The 8,590-nt window shown below is 43.0% G+C and overlaps 1 long non-coding RNA gene across 1 annotated transcript; it reads left to right on the plus strand.

The window, feature by feature from the left end:
* The first annotated feature begins 751 nt into the window (after positions 1–751).
* Positions 752–7,515, plus strand: LOC311124062. Its single transcript, XR_014612684.1, has 4 exons — positions 752–3,577; positions 4,377–4,465; positions 4,661–4,779; positions 7,037–7,515. It is a non-coding gene; the product is annotated as an uncharacterized lncRNA (long non-coding RNA).
* Positions 7,516–8,590: the final 1,075 nt, after the last annotated feature.

Here is an 8,590-nt window from a genome sequence, read left to right on the forward strand (position 1 = left end):
CAGATGTTCATTGGCAAACTTCAGACGGGCCTGTATATGTGCTTTCTTGAGCAGGGGGACCTTGCGGGCGCTGCAGGATTTCAGTCCTTCACGGCGTAGTGTGTTACCAATTGTTTTCTTGGTGACTATGGTCCCAGCTGCCTTGAGATCATTGACAAGATCCTCCTGTGTAGTTCTGGGCTGATTCCTCACCGTTCTCATGATCATTGCAACTCCACGAGGTGAGATCTTGCATGGAGCCCCAGGCCGAGGGACATTAACAGTTCTTTTGTGTTTCTTCCATTTGCGAATAATCGCACCAACTGTTGTCACCTTCTCACCAAGCTGCTTGGCGATGGTCTTGTAGCCCATTCCAGCCTTGTGTAGGTCTACAATCTTGTCACTGACATCCTTGGAGAGCTCTTTGGTCTTGGCCATGGTGGAGAGTTTGGAATCTGATTGATTGATTGCTTCTGTGGACAGGTGTCTTTTATACAGGGAACAAGCTGAGATTAGGAGCATTCCCTTTAAGAGTGTGCTCCTAATCTCAGCTCGTTACCTGTATAAAAGACACCTGGGAGACAGAAATCTTTCTGATTGAGAGGGGGTCAAATACTTATTTCCCTCATTAAAATGCAAATCAATTTATAACATTTTTGACATGCGTTTTTCTGGATTTTTTGGTTGTTATTCTGTCTCTCACTGTTCAAATAAACCTAGCATTAAAATGATAGACTAATAATTTCTTTGTCAGTGAGCAAACGTACAAAATCAGCAGGGGATCAAATACTTTTTTCCCACACTGTAGCTAGACTAGAGAAAGGAGCGCAGTATGGTGTCTATATTACAGTAAAGGAGTGTATTGGTTCATAGCTGTGGTGTCTGAATGTGTGTCTGTCTCTTTCTAAGTGAAGTTCTGTCTGTATGTGTGTGTTTTTGTGTGTGTTTGTCTCAGTGCAGACAAATCAAATCAAATGTTATACAACAGATGTAGACTTTACCATGAAATGCTTACTTACCAGCCCTTTCCCAACAATGCAGAGTTAAAAACTAAGAAAGCAAAAAGGAAAAATTAACACAATAAAATAACAATATCAAGGCAGGTAGCTTAGTGGTTAAGAGCGTTGTGCCAGTAACCGAAAGGTCGCTGGTTCTAATCCCCGAGCCGACTAGGTGAAAAATCTGTCAATGTGCCCTTGAGCAAGGCACTTAACCCTAATTGCTCCTGTAAGTCGCTCTGGATAAGAGCGTCTGCTAAAATGACTAAAATGTAAAATATACAAGGAGTACCGGTACCGAGTCAATGTGCAGGTGTACGAGGTAGTTGAGGTAATATGTACATGTAGATAGGGGTAAAAGTGACTAGGCAATCAGGATAGATAATAAACAGAGTAGCAACAGCGTATGTGAAGAGTGTGAAAGAATGTGAAAGTGTGTCTATGTTTGAGTGTTTGTGTGTGGCATTAATATGCGTGTGTGTGTGTTTTTCGTGTGGGAGCGTATGTGTAGTATGTGTGATTGTGTGGGTAGAGTCCAGTGATTGTGCATAGAGCCGGTGCAAGAGAGTCAGTGCAAATAAAAAGTGGGTCAATGCAAATAGTCAGGGTAGCGATTTGGTCTCTGACCTCCTCCCTATAGGATGTCTCATTGCCGTCGGTGATCAGTCCTACCACTGTCATGTCGTCTGCAAACTTAATGATGGTGTTGGAGTCATGCGCGGCCACGCAGTTGTGGGTGAACAGGGAGTACAGGAGGGGACTAAGCACACACCCCGAGGGGCCTCCGTGTTGAGGGTCAGCGTGGCGGATGTGTTGTTGCCAACCCTCACCACCTGGGGGCAGCCTGTTAGGAAGTCCAGGATCCAGTTGCAGAGGGTGGTGTTCAGTCCCAGGGTGTTTAGCATAGTGATGAACTTGGAGGGCACTATTGTGTTGAACTCCGAGCTGTAGTCAATGAACAGCATTCTCACATAGGTGTTCCTTTTGTCCAGGTGGGAAAGGGTAGTGTGGAGTGCACTAGAGATCGTGTCATCTGTGGATCTGTTGGAGTGGTATGCAAATTGGAGTTTGTCCTGGGTGTCTGGGATGATGGTGTTGATGTGAGCCATGACCAGCCCCTCAAAGCATTTCATGGCTACAGATGTGAGTGCTACAGGGCGATAGTCATTTAGACAGGTTACCTTGGCGTTCTTGAGCACAGTGACTATGGTGATCTGCTTAAAACATGTAGGTATTACAGACTCGGTCAGGGAGAGGTTGAAAATGTCAGTGAAGACACTTGCCAGCTGGTCAGCACATGCTCTGAGTATGTGTCCTGGTAATCCATCTGGCCCTGCGGCCTTGTGGATGTTAACCTGTTTAAAGGTCTTACTCACATCGGCTATGGAGAGCGTGATCACACAGTTGTCCGGAACAGCTGGTGCTGTCATGCATGGTTCAGTGTTGCTAGCCTCGAAGCGAGCATCGAAGGCATTTAGCTCGTCTGGTAGGCTTGCGTCACTGGGCAGCTCGCTGGTTTTCCCTTTGTAATACATGATAGTTTGCAAGCCCTGCCACATCCGACGAGCGTCAGCGCCAGTGTAGTAGGATCAGTCTTAGTCCTGTATTGACGCTTGCCTGTTTGACGGTTCGTCAGAGGGCATAGTGGGATTTCTTAGAAGTGTCCATGTCCCGCTCCTTGAAAGCGGCATATCTAGCCTTTAACTCATTGTGGATGTTGCCTGTAATCCATGGCTTCTGGTTGGGATATGTACTTACGGTCACTGTGGGGATGACGTCGTCTAATCACTTATTCATGAAGCCAGTGATGTTGTAAACTCCTCAATGCCATCGGATGAATCCCGGAACATATTCCAGTCTGTGCTAGCGAAACAGTCCTGTAGATTAGACTTGTCCGAATGTTTGTGTCTCCCTCAGTGCAGACCTAGGTCTAGACTGAATGTGTGTGTGTCTCCCTCAGTTTTTATTTTATTTTACCTTTATTTAACTAGGCAAGTCAGTTAAGAACAAATTCTTATTTACAATGACAGCCTACACCGGCCAAACCCGGACGAAGCTGGGTCAATTGTGCGCCGCCCTATGGGACTCCCAATCACGGCCGGTTGTGATACAGCCTGGAATCGAACCAGGGGGTCTGTAGTGACGCCTCAAGCACTGAGACGCAGTGCCTTAGACCGCCGCGCCACTCAGTGCAGACCTGCATCAGTTAAATAAAGGTTAAATAAAATAAAATACAAAAATCTGAATGCGTGTGTGTGTCCTTCAGTGCAGGCCTGGGTCTAGACTGCATGTGTGTCACTGCATGAAAAGCAGAGTTTCTGGGTGAAGTTGGATCTGCTGTTTCCCATGAAATTGTAGGTGCATGGTCTTGGGTGGGAATTTCCCATGCAAGTGTGTGGATTCCTGCACACTTCCCCTTATCCAGGAACATTTGCGTGATATGGGAATTTCTGGGATAGTAAATAACCAATTATGCAATAACAAGTTTTTGGAAATTTCCAGACTGTGCACGTCACGTAAAACTCTACTTCATGTGTTGGAAGAGAAGCCCAGTGAAAAGAAGCCAACTCTACTTGTCTCCTAATTTATCTGGTTTTCAGGTTTGTAACATTTATAAGTATGGTTTTGTTTTCAAAATCTAGAGATAACATGTTTATCTAAAATGTGAGGGGTTTTCTGGTCATTTTGATGTATCATTTAAGTGTTTTGACTGAGTGAAAAACAAGTGAGTTTTTCCAATTAATATGAGCATAACCAAGCTAAGCAGATTGCTATTTCTGTTATAAACGTTTTGGCTCTTAAATGTTAGATTTTTTTTTATACAACGGGTGGCCTATAGTAAGCGTATTTACCTGTGTACATATGAACCACACTAATTATATGTATTTTATAAGTTTCCTTGTCATGAAATTCTTATCTAACAGTCGCATGCTAATTGCTAACCACTAACGTTAGCTAACTCAGTGCTAGGCGCTAGCTAGCCTACCATTTCACCCTACTAGCTAGCTACTTTTAGCTTAGCTATGTTGTTGTTTGGTAGCTGTTCATGGGTTTTTGTTACATTTTATTTGTTTGTACAATTAGCACTGTATAAAGTTTGGCCGGTGTAGGCCGTCATTGTAAATAAAAATTTGTTCTTAACTGACTTGCCTAGTTAAATAAAGGTAAAATAAATAAAATAGTGATAAACTAACACACTAGCTAGCTAACTAACTAAATAGCTAGCTAGCTTACTAAACCAGTTCAAACCCTGATGCGTCATACATACTAGTGAGACATATCTTTTTGCAAAGGCAATTAAGTAGCTAGTTAAGTAGATTATTCTGGAGATTGTTGAATTGAGTTGTAACATTAACCTACACAAATGTAATACTTTTGCATTCTCTTTTACACACACAGATGTACCTCCCTGCATAATGTATCTGTGCTCTAATTCTTAATGAGGGAGATGTCACAGAGCACGGACACGTCACCGGATGTCATCATAGGTATGTTTTCTTTTCACCTAGAATGGTTAAATATTGTACTCAATTTTATCCAAGGTGTTCATTCAAACACTGAAAAAGAGTGAAACTATCAATGGTATATTTAATGCTCTTTATACATACGATAGCAAGGCACTGCACCGGTAGGGTGGCCACCAAAACAACGTCAAATGAACCATGTGCTCGTATCCATTGCAGGTTCTTGTGCCACTTATTATGAGACTGTGAGGAGGGTGTATCTCTCAGGTTTACTTGAGAACATAGAGGACACAATCTTGCAAAAACATGCAAAGAAGGGTCGCCAGAGGAGAACGCAGGTAAGCCTTTTTGTACAAGTAGCTTTTGTGTTACACTTAGTTTATTACCACTGTATTACTCCTGGTCCTTGGAATACAAAGGTTGTACATGGCCCTATTACATGTTTCAAGTTATATATTTGAGTCTAGAAGAGTGGAATGAAAACAGATGTTGAATTCCACCACCTGCTCTATAGTGGCTACGCGGAATATTTACATTGACCCCCTTATTTTATTCTTATTTATTATATTATTTTGCACTGACTCTCTTGCACAGGCTCAATGTACGCTCACTGGACTACACTCACACATACTACACTGACACTCCAACACAAACACACACACACGGACACACACACAAAACACACACACATGCATATTGACGCCACACACACATGCATTCACATTCCTTCACACTCTTCACATACGCTACTGCTACTCTGTTTATTATCTATGCATAGTCACTTTACCCCTACATACATGTACAGTCGTGGTCAAAAGTTTTGAGAATGACACAAGTATTGGTCTTCACAAAGTTTGCTGCTTCAGTGTTTTTAGATATTTTTGTCAGATGTTACTATGGTATACTGAAGTATAAATACAAGCATTCCATAAGTGTGAAAGGCTTTTATTGACAATTACATTTAGTTTATGCAAAGAGTCAATATTTGCAGTGTTGACCCTTATTTTTCAAGACCTCTGCAATCTGCCCTGGCATGCTGTCAATTAACTTCTGGGCCACTTCCTGACTGATGGCAGCCCATTCTTGCATAATCAATGTTTGTCAGAATTTGTGGGGTTTTGTTTGTCCACCCGCCTCTTGAGGATTGACCACAAGTTCTCAATGGGATTAAGGTCTGGGGAGTTTCCTGGCCATGGACACAAAATGTCGATGTTTTGTTCCCCGAGCCACTTAGTTTTCACTTTTGCCTTATGGCAAGGTGCTCCATCATGCTGGAAAAGGCATTGTCCGTCACCAAACTGTTCTTGGATGGTTGGGAGAAGTTGCTCTCGGAGGATGTGTTGGTACCATTCTTTAGTCATGGCTGTGTTCTTAGGCAAAATTGTGAGTGAGCCCACTCCCTTGGCTGAGAAGAAACCCCACACATGAATGGTCTCAGGATGCTTTACTGTTGGCATGACACAGGACTGATGGTAGCGCTCACCTTGTCTTCTCCGGACAAGGTGTTTTCCGGATGCCCCAAACAATCGAAAAGGGGATTCATCAGAGAAAATGACTTTATCCCAGTCCTCAGCAGTCCAATCCCTTTACCTTTTGCAAAATATCAGTCTGTCCCTGATGTTTTTCCTGGAGAGAAGTGGCTTCCTCGCTGCCCTTCTTGACACCAGGCCATCCTCCAAAAGTCTTTGCCTCACTGTGTGTGCAGATGCACTCACACCTGCATGCTGCCATTCCTGAGCAAGCTCTGCACTGGTGGTGCCCCGATCCCGCAGCTGAATCAACTTTAGGAGACGGTCCTGGCGCTTGCTGGACTTTCTTGGGCGCCCTGAAGCCTTCTTCACAACAATTGAACCTCTCTCTTCCTGAAGTTCTTGATGATCCGATAAATGGTTGATTTAGGTGCAATCTTACTAGCAGCAATATCCTTGCCTGTGAAGCCGTTTTTGTGCAAAGCAATGATGACGGCACGTGTTTCCTTGCAGGTAACCATGGTTAACAGAGGAAGAACAATGATTTCAGGCACCACCTTCCTTTTAAAGCTTCCAGTCTGTTATTCTAACTCAATCAGCATGATAGAGCGATCTCCAGCCTTGTCCTCGTCAACACTTTCACCTGTGTTAACGAGAGAATCACTGACATGATGTCAGGTGGTCCTTTTGTGGCAGGGCTGAAATGCAGTGGAAATGTTTTTTTGGGATGAAGTTTATTTTCATGGCAAAGAGGGATCACTCTTCATAACATTCTGGAGTATATGCAAACTGCCATCATAAAAACTGAGGCAGCAGACTTTGTGAAAATTAATATTTGTGTCATTCTCAAAACTTTTGACCACGACTGTACATATTACCTCAATTACCTCGACTAACCCGTACCCTCGTAATTGTTATTTTATTGTAATTGTTATTTTATTTTTTATTTTTTTGAAAACTGTGCATTGTTGGTTAAGGGCTCGTAATTAAGCATTTCATGGTAAGGTCTACATCTGTTTTATTTGGTGCATGTGACAAATACAATTTGATTTGATTTGAGACTGATGCATTTGTTTACTGTGTTGTATTGTCCTATTTGTTTTTTGCTTCTATGTGCATGGTCGAGAATGCTTGCAGAGGATGAGAGAGACATTTGGATAGGAGTTCATGTTGACCTGAGGAGCGATGAGGAGGATGCCCTGCAAAACGACAAACCAGTGTGGCTTTGTCAAGAACTACAGAGACGCTTGGAGAGGGACCAGAGCACCTTGTTGAGCCACACCACACGGCTCATGTCTGGGGAGTTTTTTTCAAGGCAACCTAGATCCCACGGACCCCTCAACCCTCAACACTATAGCAATGGAGGCTCGCCATGGGCCAAGCTGGATGACTCCTGTCAGTACTAGTTGATCTTTAAATTTAGAATATTCCTCTATCTGAGGTATGACCCCCCCCCCACCCCCCACGAGTACTGGCAGGAGTCAACCAGCTTGGCCCAGGTCGAGCCTCAATGGGGTTTACTTTAGTTTCAGGCCCTGCTTAGCAGAAATGCATATACAATTACCTGCTTTCTCCTGCTCTACTGAAATAAAGTGATTAAGTGGATTTGTGTGTTTTTTTCAAGGAACTAACAGATGTTTTAGTATAGGGATGTTGTGAGGTGCTGGAAAAACCTTGATAGTGGTGCTTGAATTTTACTTCTGAAAAGGTGTAGGAACCCTGATGTGATATTAATAATACAAATAATTAAAAGTCATTCATTCATAATTCACTGTAATTCATTCATTCATTTAAAAATGTATTGTGTTTTTAATATACAGTGGGGAGAACAAGTATTTGATACACTGCCGATTTTGCAGGTTTTCCTACTTACAAAGCATGTAGAGGTCTGTAATTTTTTTATCATAGGTACACTTCAACTGTGAGAGACGGAATCTAAAACGAAAATCCAGAAAATCACATTGTATGATTTTTAAGTAATTAATTTGCATTTTATTGCATGACAAAAGTATTTGATCACCTACCAACCAGGAAGAATTCCGGCTCTCACAGACCTGTTAGTTTTTCTTTAAGAAGCCCTCCTGTTCTCCATTCATTACCTGTATTAACTGCACCTGTTTGAACTCGTTACCTGTATAAAAGACACCTGTCCACACACTCAATCAAACAGACTCCAACCTCTCCACAATGGCCAAGACCAGAGAGCTGTGTAAGGACATCAGGAATAAAATTGTAGACCTGCACAAGGCTGGGATGGGCTACAGGACAATAGGCAAGCAGCTTGGTGAGAAGGCAACAACTGTTGGCGCAATTATTAGAAAATGGAAGAAGTTCAAGATGACGGTCAATCACCCTCGGTCTGGGGCTCCTTGCAAGATCTCACCCCGTGGGGCATCAATGATCATAATAATATAATAATATGCCATTTAGCAGACGCTTTTATCCAAAGCGACTTACAGTCATGCGTGCATACATTTTTTTTGTGTATGGGTGGTCTCGGGGATCGAACCCACTACCTTGGCGTTACAAGCGCCGTGCTCTACCAGCTGAGCTACAGAGGACCACATCATGAGGAAGGTGAGGGATCAGCCCAGAACTATACGGCAGGACCTGGTCAATGACCTGAAGAGAGCTGGGACCACAGTCTCAAAGAAAACCATTAGTAACACACTACGCCGTC

Source organism: Coregonus lavaretus, assembly GCF_964263955.1.
Source record: "Coregonus lavaretus genome assembly, contig: HAP1_SCAFFOLD_566, whole genome shotgun sequence".
NCBI classification, from domain to species: domain Eukaryota; kingdom Metazoa; phylum Chordata; class Actinopteri; order Salmoniformes; family Salmonidae; genus Coregonus; species Coregonus lavaretus.